This window comes from Lagopus leucura, unplaced genomic scaffold (genome assembly GCF_019238085.1).
Source record: "Lagopus leucura isolate 7727_CA_CO unplaced genomic scaffold, USGS_WTPT01 Super-Scaffold_702, whole genome shotgun sequence".
Classification (NCBI taxonomy): domain Eukaryota; kingdom Metazoa; phylum Chordata; class Aves; order Galliformes; family Phasianidae; genus Lagopus; species Lagopus leucura.
In genome coordinates this window covers 1,957,513-1,976,127 of record NW_024962254.1, presented here as the reverse complement: position 1 = coordinate 1,976,127, position 18,615 = coordinate 1,957,513, and the positions used below count along the sequence as shown (strand labels likewise).

Sequence of the window (18,615 nt, the reverse complement as noted above, 5' to 3'; positions counted from 1 at the left end):
TGTTCACTTTGATGAATTAATGAATTTTGCCAATTTTGCTAAGAATATTAAGGGAAGAAATGGTAATAAAGAACGAAATGCTGACTGGATACAAAGATAGAAATAAAAGTGTGATATGTTTGTAGAGGTTTATGGCTGATATTTTTTCAAGAAAGAATAACTTTCCTGGGTTTGTCTGTAGTGATGTATATTCTTATGTACTTAAGGCAAAATAAACCTTTCAGTACTAAATCAATCAGTTGGATCTGTGCTTTAGTAGAGAAACAGTATAACAATTTTTTCAGCAATGTTAATGTATTAAATGAACTCAATAACCATCATATCTGAAAAGGCATTCATTTCAGCTGTTGTGGAACTAAACTTCTGATCAAATCGAGAGCATTAGCTTCAAGGCCACCCTTTCTCCTAAGAGACAGGATGTATCTGTGTGATAAATTAACTATGGGTGAACGCTGAGTCTTTAATGAGAAAAACTATGCTCAGTTGGATTCAGCCTTTCATGTGAAAGCTGTTTGGGACCTTATTGAAAAGAATGTGTTAATCAAGAGAAAAGCATAATTACTATCTTGTCAGCAGACACAAGTGGGAAAGCCTGGTGAAAAAGAGGTTGAAATTAACTCCAAAAAACACAGAAAAAGAGTTATTCTACAAGGTTTTTGGAGAGCTTGCTGTACCCTGCGTGGTGATTTATGACAATTGGAATCTCACTATTTCTGTAATTAATATTGCTGGATGCTTCCTATTCAGAAGAATGTTAATCATAATAATGCAAATGGAAGTATTATTGCAACTCTGCCTCAGAGTTCATATTTCATATTCAGCCAAATGTTCAATATTCAGCATCCTTTTCAACGGTGCATTCACATTGTATGGATAGATGAATGTGCACCGAAGGTAAAATAACTAAATTAATGTAAACCAGAATAGTATGTCTGGCACAGAGCTTCCCATTTCCCCAGTTTTTCAGGCTATTTAAACCAATAATAAATTATTGCAATGTGCTGCTAATTACACCTCCATGAAGTTGTGTGTAACATAAACTGCGCTGGCAATGGAGTTGGATTTAGGTTCGTATGCTTATTTTTAACAGGTCAGAAGCAATTTATTTCCAATGGGGCACATTTAGACTGGAAAAAAAAAGTGTGATTTCTTCCTAATATGAGGAGAACCTCTGTGACAAACTTTTGGTACTATATGTCTTTCGGCACTAAAAATATTCATAAGAATAGAATCAGCAGCGCATCTTAATTTTTAAGAAATATGATGAATATTTATCCATTTTGCTACTAAAAATGCTTTCCAAATTTTCTTCTTAATATTTTCTACATTCCTCTGCACTCCTTCAGATTATTTCTTGGCTTAGATCAGTTTCTGTATAATTTCTGATGCTCTTGGAAACATATGGAATTTTTCTTTTTCTAAAAATTTATTTAATAATGCTGGTTGTTGATAGGGTGGGAAACAAGAGGGGGATCATCAATTTTTACTACTGTGTCGTGGGTTTTTTTAGAACGTGGGAATTTGAATGAAAGGAATATTTTAGAGCTAATTCAGAATCATTAGCTAACATTTTAGAAAGTAAGCAATCCAAGTGAAGTATGATCATGCCACAGATGTCTTAGCGTTTTTGTCTGTAACATAAAAGTGTTTTTTTAATTCCAGAATTCCAGGAGGAATGTAATTACCCTATTAAGACTGTCATATTAAGAATTGACAGCAAAGTTGTGCATGTGGATAGGGTGAGGCTCTACTTTTTAGGAAACGGAAAAGAACAGTCAAGTAGCAGCATCCATAGCATATATGCCAAAGACATTGCATGAATCCCTTTTATTGAGAAAGGAGAGCAATCCTCTGGTAGGAAAAAGTTCTAAACTTTGCAGATCCGGATTCAAATCCAGTAGGCATTTCTGGATAACATCCAGAAAAGTGCTTTGGTCCAGGTTTTCATCTCAGCTGTTTTTTTAAGAGATTAATTCACACTCAGGTTGCATTTGATGTGTTATCCTGTAGATATAGAATAGTAGAATACCTCAAGTTGGAAGGGACCCATATCCTCATTATTCTCCCTGTACTGGGGCTCACTGGCAAAAGTAGTCTCTGCCTTGACAAGCAATACATTAAAATTGTGAGAAGCATCAATATTCTGGTGGGGGAAATACATGTGTACCAGTGGCTTGAAAGAGGAGAAGAAAAAAATTATTCTTACCTCCTCGTCTTTTTCAGATCTTTTAGAAAAGCATTTTGGTAAGCAATGACCTCTTTTGCTTTTGTTTTCTTGCTCACTGAAATGAACGTCTGTGAGAGAGGATATTCACAAAATTAATTCAGATTGGCCTAGATCAGGACCCTGTGATGGTGATTAAAAACCATCCGCAGGGCTATTAGCAGAGTGAGATACTAAATGAAAGTGTGTTACATTGAGTGAGTTTTCTAGTGGGGGAATATCAGCAAGCAGTTTTGAGTCCAGTAGCCTTCAAATGCCTTCATTCATTAGCCAAAAAAAGAAAAAAAAAAAGAAAAAAAAAAGAAAAAAAGAGTTTGTGTTAATTAGAATCACAGATGATCCAAATTGGGAGGTAGTGCATAAATCAGTGAAGATTGGAAGATTGGAAACCTTAAGCAGGAAATCACCAAATGAGATGCAGCATTGAAAAATGCATACTGGGAGGAACAATCTGTACCAGGACACAATCAGCATTAGAGAGGATTGTTCAAGAAGAGAAATTAGTGGGAGGAAACCAAAGAATGTGGTTCATGAAGTAAAGGACAGTGTACTGAGCAAGTACTTAAGGCAACCTTTGCACCTTTTCAGTGGAAAGCTTGGATTCAAGATTCATCTCCAGTTGGCAAGATTAAAAGGTCAGTGCAGTTTTGGACTGTGCTGTGTATACAGAATCAGGTTTCTTTGAGAAAAACATGGAAGCCCACTTCCATAACAGCCTGCTTCCACATTACTCAGATTTTTTGATTTTGATTTTTTTTTTTTTTTTCCTTTTGCCACTTTTAAAAGACTCTGCGCAGCAGAGTGCATGTAAAATTGTTGCACATCAATCAAAATGGGTAGCCTGGGAAAGATGCCGGCCCTGGCAAATGTGGCTCTTAATGAGACCACTCCTATCCATCTACTGTAGTCTTTCTCACTACCTCAGTCCCCGTGGGACTGTGTCACCCAGCACAAGGAGAAGAGCTAAGAGAGAGGAAATGAGCTAATCAGCTCATTCATCATAATAACGACAGATATAAGAGAAGAGCAGAGCCCTGGTGCTGTGTTGTAAATGTGGGACAGCTTCCAGAGGAGCCAATTTCTGTGAACATCCTTCTTGAGGCAAAACATGTTTGTCACACAGGGCTCATTACATTTAAACTGGGGCTCTCCTATACCACAAGAAGCTCAGCTAAGACAGAATTCACTGATATGAGTGGAAGCAGGAATGAGCATTTGTCTAAGATCTAAGTCATTTCACCTCAACAAAGACAAAACATTTAAAGAAGGAAACATTCGGGGTGATTAGGTAAATAAATAAATAAATATCCCACCTTTTGAGGACTGTAAAATCACACAACAGGAAAGGAATAACCACCATACTATTCAGAAACCCTTTAAACTGCAATAGAGGAACTGGTAAATTACTCTCTTGGCAAAGAGATGGATGTTTACACAGTTAGCTAAGGACAAGCATTTAATTCTAAATACTATATAGAAAGCTTTAGTTTGTATTTAACACACACGGTATTTCCATGGAATGAATAATTGGGCTGGGCTCGGGTGAACCTGATGAGGTTCAACACGGCAAAGTGCAAGGTTTTGCATTTGGGCCGGAAGAACCCCAGGCACCTGTACAGGCTGGGAGGAGTGGTCCTTGAGAGCAGCTCGGCAGAGAAGGACCTGGGGGTCCTGATGGACGAGAGACTGAACATGAGCCAGCAGTGCGCTCTGGCAGCTCGAAAGGCAAATGGGATCCTGGGCTCCATCAGGAGAGGGGTGGCCAGCAGGGACAGGGAGGTGATTGTCCCTCTCTACTCGGCTCTTGTGAGGCCCCATCTGGAGTACTGTGTCCAGGTGTGGAGCCCTCAGTACAAGAAAGACATTGAGATTTTGGAAAGGGTCCAGAGGAGGGCGACTAAGATGATCAGGGGGCTGGAGCACCTCCCCTATGAGGACAGGCTGAGGGAGTTGGGCTTGTTCAGCCTGGAGAAGAGAAGGCTGCGGGGTGACCTCATTGCAGCCTATCAATACCTGAAGGGAACCTACACCCAGGAGGGGAGTAAACTCTTCAAAAGGGCTGATAACAGCAGGACTAGGGGAAATGGTTTTAAGTTGAAGGAGGGAAGATTTAGGTTGGATGTTAGGGGGAAGTTCTTTACTAGGAGAGTGGTTAGGCCCTGGAACGGGCTGCCCAGGGAGGTTGTGGATGCCCCGTCCTTGGACGTGTTTAAGGCCAGGTTGGATGGGGTCCTGGGCAACCTGATCTGAATGTGTATGTTTGGTGGCCCTGCTAGGCAGGGGGGTTGGAACTACATGATCCTTGGGGTCCCTTCCAACCCGGGTGATTCTGTGATTCTGTGATTCTGTGATAATCATATTCTATTACAGTGATGACATGTCATTACACTAGGAATCATGAATGTATAGGTGACTCTTTTTTTGTGCCCTAGCAGCTGGTTTAAATTCGTTCAGCATAGAAAATAAGGTAAAATCACAAAACAAAGCACTGATGGTTTTGTTTTTATTTTTGTCTGTGTCTTTTGACAGGTAGACTGAGAATAACACATGTCCAGGTTAAAACTGCATCCTACAAGAAGTATTTGATGGATTATTCCTAGACATTTCTAAGAAGTTAAACACAAAAAAGTGAGTACTAATCCCTATGTCTAGGATGTTTTCATTGTGCTTTGCTGTTTAAAATCAAATTATGATCATTGTACTGTTTCATAAGCATGATTGGAGTCATGAAGTATTTAACTAATTTCTGCAGAACTACTGTTATTTGATACTGATAATTTTTATTACTGTCAAACTTGTGAGTCCCTTTCAAGGAGTTATTTGCAGTAAAAATCAGTGCTGGACACTGTAGAATATAGATATTCTCTGCATGAAATGGCTTACATCAAAGTACAAATCAAAAAGACATAGGTAGTGACAGATTGATGGAGAATCAAGGATGCAATAAGAGTGCCAGTAACTATGACAGGCAGTGATAACAGTGTCATTAGCCTAGCCTTTGTCAGTGCTTTCTAGGCATCATTGCAGAGAAGGGAAGGGAATAACAAGGTTATTTTATAGATGTTTGTGGGGAGGAGCAGGAAAGAAAATACAGAAGCATCCATTTGAACATTCAGCACATTTCATGGAAGATCATTGTGTGGGTTGATTGGATGCAGACAGCTTGTTTGTTACGATGAGGATGTCAGTGCTTAAATATTATTTCCATGAATATTTGCTCCCACATTTTCCCAAGGACCAAGATGATGCTGACCAGTCTTGTTTTCCCAAATTTTCCATTTTTCACTGTCTGAAGATGAGAGTTCCATTTTTCAGAAATCTTCCTCAATTGCCTCAAGCTATTCAAAGACTAATGAGTGGGGCATCAGAACATCGGCCAGATTTCTCAGCACTCAGGAGTGTCCTAGTGAGTTCCATGGACTTGTGCACAGCTTCTTTGTTCCCTAACCTCATCATCCTTCACCACTGATATGTATGTCTTCCTGTCTCCAAGCTTTCCCACCAATTTCAGGCACCTGGGATTGCTGAGGGCAAGTCCTACCAGTATGGAGCAAGGTGAACAACAGACTGAGCACATCAGTCTTCCCCATGTCCTTTGTCAGCAGATCTTCTGCCCCATTCAACATAGGACCCAAATTTCCCCTATTATCATCATCTGCCTAGTGCTAATACAGACTTGATGTCTCTGGGTAAGGTTACAAAAAGATAAGAGTAGTAAAAGAAGAGAAAGGAACCAAAACATTAAGAGTTGGAAGGAGGAATAATGCAGATTTATTACAGAGAAAAAAAAAAAAAAAAAAAAAGACAGAAAAGATAACATGGAAAGGATCTGAGGTAACAAACCGAGGGCAAAATGTCAAAAATAAGAGACTGAATGGTTTTCTGTTCTGGGCAGCTGATAAAATAAGGAAGAAAAGTATGAAAAGCAGATCCCTAGGCATCCAAAACTAGATGGAAAATTACAGGAATTAAGGTCCTGAAGCCCTAATTTTTCACATGGGTTTAAAGTTTCCCTTTGATATTCTCTTCTTTATGCAGATTTTAAAAGCTTTTCATGCAGAAGGTGTACAAACAGCACTTAGCACTGCCAATAAGGTCTGGGCTATCTACAGGGCTTCTGCCTTACACAGAAGAAAAAAGATGTTCACCTCAACCTGGGAAGTCTTTACATGAGTGATGAATGGAGAGAATGAAAATCTTGTTGAGGAAAAGCTATGAAAAGTATGGAAAAGGAAGTTCTAAAACTTATAATCTTGAATGTAGAAAGATATTTCAAGGAAATTGATGCAGAATTATGTTCATCTGCAGAATAAAAAGGGAGCGGTTAGTGCACACCAGTGATTTAATCACCAAATAATAGGACACTCTTCCCAAAACTTAACTCTACCTGTGGGTTATGTCCAGTAGTTCATTCTTTATTTGCTCTTTGGGGAGAGCCACTTTCTTCTATAAGGAATTAGGTTGTTTCTCTCATAATAACAACAATTACTATGAATTAACTGAGAATTCAGAGCCTGCAACCTATATTTGTCCGTACCAAGCCTACTCAAATGAAATTTATAGTTTATTGGGATTTAGATTGATTGGAATTATTAGGGCTGGTGTGAATTAAAATGTGGCTGTAGATTGGGTTCAGTCTACAGTTCTGATCTCACTCCAAGATAAAAGACTGTGGGTCTTTTTTCACAAGGTGATTTTTTTTTTTCTTTTCAGAAATAAAACAATGGTGTTTTCAAAGTCAGTTTCATGTTAAATAGCAACAGGATAACGAGGTGACTGACTACAGCTAACAGATTTTGGTGAGGAAATGGAGAGGAGATCTCTAAAATAGAACTCCCCAGAATGCTGGGAGTCACTGAAAATTACAAGCTCAGTTTACTAAGAGATGGGTTAACTCACAAACTCACAGGGCATATCTAGATGGGTTTTTACTGAAGGCGAATTGCTACTGACCATTGTCAACACAGTCAGAAGAATATTAAAAGAAAAAAAGATGTTTGCTAATCCTTTCAACAGCTTTGAGGTGCTTAATATCCTTGTTTCTGCCAGTTGATCTGATTGGTGACAAAAAGTCAGAGGGCCTCTAGTAGACCTCAAATCAATTGTTTTCTATGGAATCACAATATTTTTCCCCAGTTATGTACAACTGAATCACCCATGCCATCACTGTGGCAATTACATCTGCACCCCAAGGAGCTGATCTACAACCCCCCTTGCTGGGTACACTGTGCTGGGTTTCCCAGCTTCTTGCTGAACTGACTTGGCAAAAAGAGATGCACACAGGCAATTAGTACAAGCAGTACAAACAATAGGCACTATTATTTCACTGTCTGGTAAAAAGAATAAAATGCCTCAGGGTAGGCAGAACACTTCTCAGGGTGCTTTTCAGCCAACATCTTTGTGTTGGAGCAGTCAACGTTGATCTGGAAATTAGATGATTCCCAATTGCTGTTCGAGTGCAGCTCTCAATGGCAACTGGGTTTCATTGCTGGACATCAGACTACTTTTAGGTGAGGAAAGATGGAACTAGATGGCTGGCTTTAGGTTTCTCACCTTGAAATCACTGGCTGTTGGTTGTTGGCTTTCACACCATTGTATGGCAGCCTGTGCCCATCTATTTTATTGTCATCCTACAAGACAACTCATATGCATTTCAGCATGTTTGCAAACTATTTTATGAATCACTTTGTGGGAATAAAGATTCATTAAAAAATCCTTTTTTCCTAGCTTACCAAGAACTGATGGATGTGTACATCTCTTCTAATTTCCTTAAGTCTCCCAGTTTCTTAGCCTCGATCTACCTGTCATAGGATTCACACAGTGTATCTTCTCATTTACACTATAAATCCAAGATATATAGTGATAAGGATATATAGATATATATCCTTACCAACTCTATGTTTATGCAGCAGCTAATATTTTGGGCTAGTAATGCATTTCAAGCCTCCAGGTATAAGAAACACAAAGATGTTATATAATAACAGGGAGCAGCTCATTCTCCTGCAAAGCATCTTGTTTCAACCCACAATACAGGGAGACATTCATTAAAAGGTTCCATTTATTTAAATCAATCTGTCATGCAATGTTAATTAAGCATTAATTGATACTTATTTCTCTCAGGCACCAGACCATCATTTTTCTTGAGTAACCTCTGAAGTTTGGCTCACAATACCAGGGGAGGGATGAAATAGACTTGTCTTCATGAATACTAGAGGCATCATTTATTTATTTGTGCATTCACTCACTTACTCGTTTTTGATCTCAAGTGCATCAGTCTCCATAATCCCCTCCCCTCCCATTATTTGCCAAAGGAGGAACTGGCAAAACAATAGAAAGGATGTAATTAGTAACTTGGCTGTGGGGTACATGGATGGGTGGGTATAGAAACCAGTATGAAATCAGAAGTTTAAACCGAGATCTGTTTGTATGTTGTCAGCCAACCATTTTCTCCCTGTTTTGATTTGCAAGTGAATTGCAGCTGTATTTCTTGGACATATCAGATTTTGTTTGCCTTTTGCTGTGCTGCAGAAAGCTATTTTCAGCCCAGATTTCACTCCGCCTGTTGTGACATGCAAGAGATGTGATCTCACACTCTCCACAGAACTGATGCACAACAGTGATGCCATAACAAAGATCCCATCGTTACTCTGTTTGGAGAAAGAGATAACTTCATGGCAGTGAAACAGCAAATATGGAGTATCGCAGAGAAATCTTCCCCTGAGGATACTTATTGCTCATCTCCCTGTAGGTTTAATTACATACCATAATATCATAGCATCTTCCTTCTGAAAACCGCGTGCCATTTGGAAAGCAGTAATGACATTACACTTAACCCACAGCCTGCACAACACTGCACTATTTACACATACCACCCACCTCCACCAACAGGCAGATTCCTCCAGACACTTTAAGGATGGTTTTGCTGCTTTCAGGATTTTTTCAAGCCGCCTTCAGGTTTTCCTTATGCATATCTCTCCATGATTCTGCAGCGTGCATTACAGACATCTAACAGTGCCATGCATGCAAACAATTTTGCTACGGGTCCCTGTGGGAACCATCATAGAATCACAGAATGGTTTGGACTGGGAGGAACCTTAAAGCCCACCCAGTTCCAACCCCTGCCATGGATTGGTTGCTCCCCACCAGCTCAGGCTGCCGAGGGCTCCATCCAGCCTGGCCTTGGGCACCTCCAGGGATGGGGCACCCACAGCTCTCTGGGCAGCAGTGCCAGGGCCTCAGTGTCCTCTCTGTGAAAAACTTTCCCCTGGCATCTAATCAAAATCTCACTCTCAACTACGCATGCAGAGACAAACCCAGTGTATTTTCACTTGTTCGCTTTAGCTGACATCAACGCATAGAGTTTTTGGTAAAGCTTTCAAATACTCGAGCAGTTCTCCGTGATATCTGCTTTAATGTACAGAATCTAATTAGATGTCGACCAATGGAGTGGGGAGGGTGTGAAATCTGCTATGGGATGTGCAAAGTGGTTACCATTCTGCATTAGAATTTTTTCCATAGGAAAAAAAAAGCAGAGCTTTTTCATATAGAGCTTTTTCATTTTATTATAGTGCTATTTTTTTCAGCTGCGTAGGACAATATCTATAATTCCATCGCTGGGTAGATTTGGTTTTTATGTGCTTTCTCACTGGGATTAAAAAGCCATTGCATAGCATAAGGTAAAACAAACAGATAGGTGAGTAGAGACATCCATCTCTCATGCAACAGGATAACCCAGAAAACAGTAGTGTGGTGAAATAAATGAAAGTGAGTTAAAGGACCTGTCTGCACCTGGAATAGGAAAGCACCCCTGAGAACTGGCTGCTACAAAGCTGTGTTCAGCTCCTCTGAAGACTCATGTTAAGTCCTAACATGAAGGGCAGGCTGAAATAAGGAGAGCAGTTTTAAATGTACTTCAACAGGTAGAATTCTTCCTCTCTATGTTTTGTAATAACAGTGTAGTATTTCTAGTTGAAAAAAATTATCGTGAATCTAGGAAGGTGCACGTGCCTTTGAGGTAGAGGAGTCATCTTTTTCACAATCTTGCTCATTAAGGGTAGTTTATTTTCCTGGAGTAGATGCTCAAACTGTCATCATAAATGAAGAAGCAAGTTCTTCATGTCAATGCATTTAACCTGTTAGTAGGCAGTCTGACTGCACTAAAAGCACTATCCCGAACACTTGCTATTAGCATTGTATTAACCTAATGTGTCCTTCCTGGAAAAGATAAGTAGATTAGCTTTAAATATGGAGATTGGCAACTTGAAAATATAGCTCAGCCCTGAAAATACAAGCAGCAGTTTGTCATTGCTTTTGCAAAGATATTACATATCTAAGCGAAGCAAGAAATACACATACCTATGACAACATCAGCCTACGTATAGAGAAGCCAGAGGATGCACAAATGTTGTTTTTTTTTTTTTTTTCTCCTGAGCTGGACATCTGGGTCAAGTGAGTTTGTTCATCTCTGCATAATGGAAACAATTTGTTTCCTCCAAGGATTTCTCACAATACAGTGTTTGTGGGGAGTGAAAGGTGGGGACGTGCCTAAGGCATGTGCTCAGATCTGCAGAGCGCTCAGTCCCTTTGGAAAAAAAAAAATTACCCTGGCCAGCCTCACGCAGAGTTTCTGCCCTGATCAAGGCAAACACACAATTCACCTGCTACCCTCAATTTTCACTCTCAGTGCTGGGAAATTGTCACTTTTAAGTGTAATTACCAGGCAATAAGGAGTCCTTATGTCAGTCCCTTCAAGGACAGAACAAGCTTCTTCAAAATGGGAATGTGGAATATTCTGCTTATTTTTTTTATGAGATCTTTGTAAGGAGAGAAGGGAAGGGAAGGGAAGGGAAGGGAAGGGAAGGGAAGGGAAGGAATAGTTCAGTTGGAAGGGAACTAGAAGGACCATCTAGTCCATCTACTCTTCCCAGTACCAAAACTTTGCCCCTATCAGACCATGTACAAGAACTCTGCAGCTGTACTGGGCAGTCTTCAGCTGACGATTTGCTCCAAGTGGCATTCCCAATCATGCTGCAAAGGACGCTGGCAAAACATCCTTGTTGTCCATACAGTATATGATCTACAGCCATTGCTGTGGCTTTGGTAAGATGAAAAGACTGCACACTTCCTAGGCTGTCCATGTTCCAAAGAGTCTGAGGGCTGAGTTTCAAGTCGTGATTTAGCATGCTTCACAGTGTCACTTGATTTTCTTTATCCCATTTTAGATTTGTGGGTTTTTCTTTTTGTTTCTTTGTTTTGTTTGTGGGGTGTTTTTGCTTTTTTTTTTTATTTCATTTGATTTTTTCATTCATTTTAATGGCCTGACATTTGTCAGGGAAAACATTTGCAGCAATAAATCTCATGAAAATCTCAACTGAAATCTCATCTCTGTCTTGACATTAATTTTGATCCTTTCCATCACACCTGTCTCCCTGCAGGTTTCATCTTTGTTCTGGGAGGCAGGGATTTGCTCATCCCTCCTCCCTAGTAGCCTCTAGGTATTAAATGATGGGAGGGCACAGAAGAAATTGCATATTTTTGTGGTTAAATGCAGTTGAATAATTTCCACATTGTTCCACCTTGTTTGAACTGCTCCTTTAACCAATTGCTTGGCAGTCTGACAGCTCACTTACCCCTCTAACAGCAGCTCACAAAATCTGAAAATGTTTCAAGAGACAAGTGTGCAAGCAGGGTTGTTTTCCCTGTTTGTATTTGCTGTGTATTTGAAGTGTTTGTAGAGCCTTCTTTGCTCCAGTTGGCTCTTGAAGAGGACATTGTCCCTTTTCCTCCCTGTTGCACTGGCCAACCAGGGTGAAAACAAAGAGCATATATGCAGTGACAAAACCCAAAAGCTCTTAGACGAGAAAAGAGAGGAGAGGAGAGGAGAGGAGAGGAGAGGAGAGGAGAGGAGAGGAGAGGAGAGGAGAGGAGAGGAGAGGAGAGGAGAGGAGAGGAGAGGAGAGGAGAGGAGAGGTTATTTCCTTGCTCAGTTCTGTGAAGCCTATAGCTACATCCAAGAGATACAACTGGGACACGTACTGCTTAATGATGGCATGACTTGCTGAAGTGATAAAATGCATGATGTTTCCTGACACATGCATATTCTTAGTAGCTTCTGATGAGACAGGATGAGTGGAGTGCAAATGTTTGCTAACTTAGGGATAGACTCTGATATGGAAGGTATGCAGAGCTATCTTTGAAGTCTGTAGCAGTCCGGCACACATGTAACTGGGATCAGCAGTGAGTGTTCATTCCCCAAGGACACTTCAAAGAGTGCATTAAAAAAATAATAATGCAACAACAGGAAAAAAAAAAAAAAAAAAGCCTATGGATGATGTCATTGAAACCCTCTCCAAGTTATAGCCATCTCCAATTGCTGCATGTCCATGTGGATGAAGGAGTTGCAGAAATTTTTGAAGTGGCTGTAGGTATGCAATATTCAGCAGCAGGATATGGTTTGGGGAAGTGAGCACTAGGTATCAATTAAAAAATGATATTTTTTATTTCCCCTGGGATATTTTTCCATCATCACACCAGAGGAACTGTAGTGGAACTGTCATGTTTATGGATTTCTGGAAGAATTTAGGCTTTCAGGAAGGACACCTGTGTCTTTTTTCCCTTTTCTTTTCTGCCCCTTGTCTTCATTTTTTTCTAGGCTTTCATCCAAACTCCACAAGTGCGTTTTGAGTCTTAGCTCAGTTACTCTAAAATGAAAGATTTTACAAAATAACTTAGAAAAGATTTTAGAAAATCATCCTGATATGCAGATCACACATTTAAAAAAAAAAAAAAGACCACTCCTCTTAGCTCACCCAAACCCGGTCCATTTGTATGCCCTTTGTTTTCTTTATGATCTTTTCAAGAATTTTCATAAGAGAAGGTAGCTGCTCCCACACTAATAATGTTTCTCCTCCTTGTATCTATCTGCTAGCTGAGAGTGCTAAGAGCAAGAGAGATAATTATGCTTTAATTGGGATTTGTTTGTTCAAAGAGGGAGGGGACGAGGGATGCCTTTTGGTTCCCATGGCCTTCTAGATAAGTTTTCACATAATGCCAGTTAAGAGCAAAATAAAGAGTATGCAAAACAGATGATAACTGCTGCTCACCAGGAATCATTCTTTTGTGACTAAAACAACGCAGCATTCTACTGAGGGTGTGCTTTTTGCTGCTGTTCTTTCCCTTGATTGTTATGGCATTTTGTGTAAGGCTTGCTGCTGAGTGGACCAAACCTAGTGGGAGCCTTCCAGTTGTATGTGTATCTGTACATATACACTTGCCAAAAGCAGAAAGAAAATTCAAATTGAGGATTCCCCCCCCCCCCCCCCAAGTTATTTTTATTTTGTTTTCACTTCAGATGAGCTATTGTGTATGGGGAGGGGTCAAGTTTTTTTTTCTTTCTCTTTTTCTGTATTTTTTTTTCTTTCTCCTTGTTTGTTAGTTTTAAGGGTAATTATTCACCCGGGCCTTTTCAGCTGTCAAAAGTAACAAAAGGTAATCCGACTTATTCTCTTCCCTACCCCCACACCCGCCTTTGCTTCCAACAAAAGCAGCCTTTGTTGGGAGGGTCATCATTTCACAAGGATCCTTCTTCGTCTCACAAGTTACAAATGCTCCTCTACTTGATATCAGGGTGACCTCTCACGAATGCTGGGACAATAGGGATGTTGCAGCTGATGCTCTGGGTGATGTTGCCCATGGACAATTGGCAGTTTGACAAAATAGAGTCTGATAGATACTCTGAATGCTTTATATTCCTTCAAGGATTCCTAACTTATTACATGAGCTGGTTATCAATATATCTACCATACACTGATTTTCATCTAAAGGGTGGTTTCAGCGTATAGCTCTGTTCGACTGGGATGAACACTCCAACTTCTCAAGCTGTATTTTCTTTTTATTCACGTCTTGCAGCTTCTTGCTGTTGTGGAAGTACATAATGGAAAGACAGAATTATGCTCCTTATAAACAGATCAATATGTGCCAATCTCCAGCTTCATATAAATATTTGCTTAGATATTAAATTGATCTTGTCCTAGATTTGCCATAATTTAAGTCTATGAAGCTATAATCAAGGCTCCTTGATAATAAAAAGAACCCATCAGCAATTACACTCATTCACTTCCCCATATTCAAGGCTACTTCAGCATTTCACTGATAAACTTCTGTTTTCAATCAAATTTGCTGTGTGAAATCAACATTGCACACCAGTTAATGATTTTTTTGTGTGTGTGGCGTTTGAGTGATTTCTGAGGGGCTTTTATCTGACAGGGAAACAAATTTTTGCTAAAAACGTACCCCAAACTTTCTCTTAAAACTCAAACAGGATATTGCATATTTGAAGGTACTTTCAACTTTCTGAAGGTTTCAAATAACCAAATTTCTTGCAAACAGAAGCACCTAAAAAATGTCTCTGTTGTATATTTCTCATCACTATGATCACTTAATACTTCTAGTACGGAATTTACTGATACTTAGAGTTATACTGGGGACCTCTTGCACAAATTCCTGTCCCCAAGTACTTTTGTTATACATAGGGAATAATGAAGAAAAGAATACCTATTAGGAAATATTATTTCTATTTTGCAAGTGAGGACTGTGGTCAGAGGGAGACTTGCAACTTTCATGATGCTATAGAGGAAGACTTTTAAGGAGGTAAATTGAAACTCCCCCAGGTTTGACCTCATCCGTATTGCAACAGGAAAATTTTGTTTTAGATTAGAAAAGTAATGCTCACAGTGAGGTTAAAACATGAACATGAGAGGTATTTCCATCACTGGAGATAGACAGAACTGGTTTGTCTATGATCTGAGTAACATAATCTAATTCCTCAATTGTATCCAACATTAAATTTAGCCCTGCCACAATCAGGAGGTTAGACTGGATGGCCTCCAAAGAATCCCTCCAGCCTAAATTACTCTATGCAACTACAGTAGATCCTCAAAACACAAAGAATCAAAGACTTAACTTAGTAATTAATGATGAGTACAGGTTTGTAGCTATATTCTGGAAAGAAAGAACTGAAATTGCTTAGCTTTCCTGGTGACCGTGTGATTAATCATAAAATAAAGTCTTATGTCCTTATGTTCTCATAAGAGTTTATTTCTTGTTTAAATTTTAAACCTGGTGCTTTCTAATAATAGCTAATTTTATTTTTCTGAGCCAAAGTTGTCTTCATCCTTAAAGCTAAGAATCTAAGACACCCAGGCAGTCTGGATGGAGAGTTGGGCAGAGAGGAACCTTACGAGGTTCAGCAGGGGTAAGTGAAGAGTCCTGCAGGTGGGGAGGAGTTACTAGACACATGAGTACAGGTTAGGGGATGACCTGCTAGAAATAAGCTCTGCAGAGAATGTTTCGGGGGTGTCCTGGTGGGCAGTGGGATGACCAGGAGCCAGGAGTGTGCCTTTGTGGCCAAAAGGGCCAATACTATATTAGGGTGCATTAAAAGAGTGTGGTCTGCAGGTCAAGGGAGGTGGTCCTCCTCCTCTACTCTGCTCTGGTGAGGCTACATCTGGAGTACTGTGTCTAGTTCTGGGCTCTCCAGTTCAAGAAAGAGAGGGAACTGGAACAAGCTGGCAGGAGAGATTGTATGGTCTCCTTCTCTGGAGCTATTCAAGACCTGTCTGGATGTTTTCCTGTGTGACCTGTTGTAGGGAACTTGCTTTAGCAAGGAGTTGGATCTCCAGAGGTCCCTTCCAACCCCTACGATTCTGTGATTCTGTCCTTATAGATAGACTTATAACAAGACTGATTGTGCTTCACAAATAGTTGTTAAGTGTTCATCTGAGTCCGTTCCAGCGTCTGGATTTGTGTGGTTACATCCCTTATTGAAATGGACCTGTGCTGGGAGTGCTGTACAACACATGCTGAAGAGAGTCACCCATTAAGTGAATAATGACACATGCAAATGAAAGCTTTAGGTAGGGCAGAATATTACATAAATAATGAAGGCATTTGTAATTATGTGAAAGGGTAACTTCAACAATTTCTTTCTCATGAAATATTCCTTGAGAGTTTAATAATGCATGGTCAAGATTTTATTTGTTGCCTCACTTGAAATTCTTTCCTAATTCAGAAAAATATCCTTTCAGGACTTGTGGTTGTTTATGTTTTGTTGTTTTTGTGTGCGCATGTGTTTGGGTTTTTTTTGTTTGTTTTGTTTTGTTTTTTTTCTTTTCCCTTCTAGACTGGCATTGGTATCCTATGTGGATAGCTTGTATACAGTATAATGCAGAGTGCACCTGTGCCTACATCTTCTTCATCACTGCTGAAGTATTTCACATTTCCTAAGAAGCCTGGAGCACCTAAAACCATTAGTAAACTGAATGCATCGTGCTCCACTGGAAGAAGGCAAATAGAATTAGACCTATATTACTGATAAGAAAGCTGAGGTCATTTTCCAGCTGATGTCTGAAGTTAAATGCCTATCTCACCACTTCCAACTGTAAAATGACCTAATCACTGATGGCCCCACAGTTTGATACTCAGATACTCAGCTCTTACTTGGTCTCCAGCGGTGTCTGTCATAATATTTCAGGCCTAATTTGTCAGGAGAGCAGAGGCCTCTGGTAATCATCAAGCACAGTGGATGTGCAGTACCTTCTGAGTCCATTTAACGTCTGGATGTGTGTGGAAGCTGAAGGTGACTTTTCACAGGCTTGTCACCAGAATGTACTGCACACAAATGAGCTCAGGCCAGAAAAGTAAGGGTTGTGGAGGCTGCTGAAAGTGTTTGCTTGCCTGGTCTCTAAGAGGCCTTGCAAGTTGTTTAGCTGATAATGTGAACAAATTGATATTTAGGGACTGGACTCTAAATCAAAGAAAACATATAGAAACGCACCTAATAAGTAACCCTCATTATCAGATTATCACTGGCTCCAGGTCCTCTGATATTCAGTTTCCCTTATCAGTCCTACCAAGAGCTGGAGCCAGTGCTGACACGTGGAGTTATCCCTTGGGATCAGTTGTCACCTCCTGATTGCTGGTTGTTAAAAAATAAAAATAAAAAGCCCTCAGCATGTATTTCTGTGGGGAAAAAGAAAAAAAAAAATCAAATGAAATAATTTTGCTGTTGGTTTTTCAACCACCATGCCCAACATAGTCCAGAGAAGCTGCTCATGGAGCAAAATGCTGAGTTTTACATAGAAATTAAGAGCTGAGGGTATCTCTGCTGATGATGCAGTAGAGATGTGTGTGTGTTGCACTATGTTGGCACGACCATCCTTACCCTACTTTGCATAACTGGAGGGAAATAAGCAGCTATATTGGCACCAGAGAATAGACTGCACGAGAACAGATGGGGAGGTTTTGTTGTTTGCTGCTTAAAAAATAATAAAATAAAGGCAATTCCTTTCTTAGATTACTCCTTTCATGGTCAGAAGTTGCAAGGGCAGAAGGATGGGAGCAATAAGGGGTTGTAGTCCTTCACAAAGAGGGTGTTGTCTTCTTTGAAAGAGCTATGTAGCCCTCTGCATTGGAGCAACCAAAGTAGGACGTAACACATACTGGAGAACACACCAGAGAAGTCCTTCCCAGTAGAAAAGTCTTATGTTGCTTTTTTTTTTTCTTTTCTTTTTTCATAGAACTTTTATAACACTTATTTTGTAAAGGGATTTATATAAGCCATTACTGATGAGAAATAATGGATTTTCATTTTCACAGTGCAGTAATATAATGAATGGAAGAGTTACAGTGTGGAGTCACCCTGCTTAAGCCCACTGCAGGAGTATTTGTCTCACCTAAAAAAATTACTAAGTGTCTCTTATAAACTTCAGAAAGAAAAAGGCATTAAATGGCCAATTAATCTCATCCTTAGTGACCATATCAAACAGACTGGCTAAATTGCACATGAAAGTGTAACTTTCTGTCCATTGTCTACACATCAAGGGAATTTAGGAAAATAGCAAGGGGCAGCTGTCTGCTGAGATTAATCCTATTTCCTAAATTCCCCTGGGCTTCAACTGGATACAGACTGCCCTAGAGGACATACATGGGCCTTGTTGAGGAAGCCACTCTCAGAAGTTTCCATTCTGTTTGAATCAATTAGAAGAGGAACACCCAGACAAGCTATATTTTTATCTAGACACATTAGCCATGTTGCGTGAGTTGAAGCTGAAGATTATGTTGCCAAAGGCAATGCAGGTATGAATCTTGTGTTTTCTCTGTCTTCCCCAGGACAAAGGGCATGGCTTCACACCATGCAGCCACCCAGTCAGCACTGCAGGAATGCAGTTTCTTGGTTACCATATGGAAAATCATTTAAAATTAACCTCAAGGCTCCTTGATGGGAGGTGCATGTTGATTGATTGAAAAAACCTATAAGTAAGTTACAGCTAATGGGTGTATTAATCATAGCAGGACACACAACTTGAGAACATTAAGATAAAGGCCCGATTTCA

At 39.9% G+C, this 18,615-nt stretch overlaps 1 protein-coding gene across 1 annotated transcript in view; it reads left to right on the top strand.

Moving 5' to 3' along the window:
- TENM4 (teneurin transmembrane protein 4) overlaps window positions 1-18,615 on the top strand; it is a 593,945-nt gene that overhangs the window by 196,779 nt on the left and 378,551 nt on the right. Inside the window, exon 3 of the mRNA XM_042862497.1 lies at window positions 4,754-4,852. The gene's annotated coding sequence lies outside the window, so the exon portion shown is untranslated. The remainder of the gene's footprint in view (window positions 1-4,753; window positions 4,853-18,615) is intronic.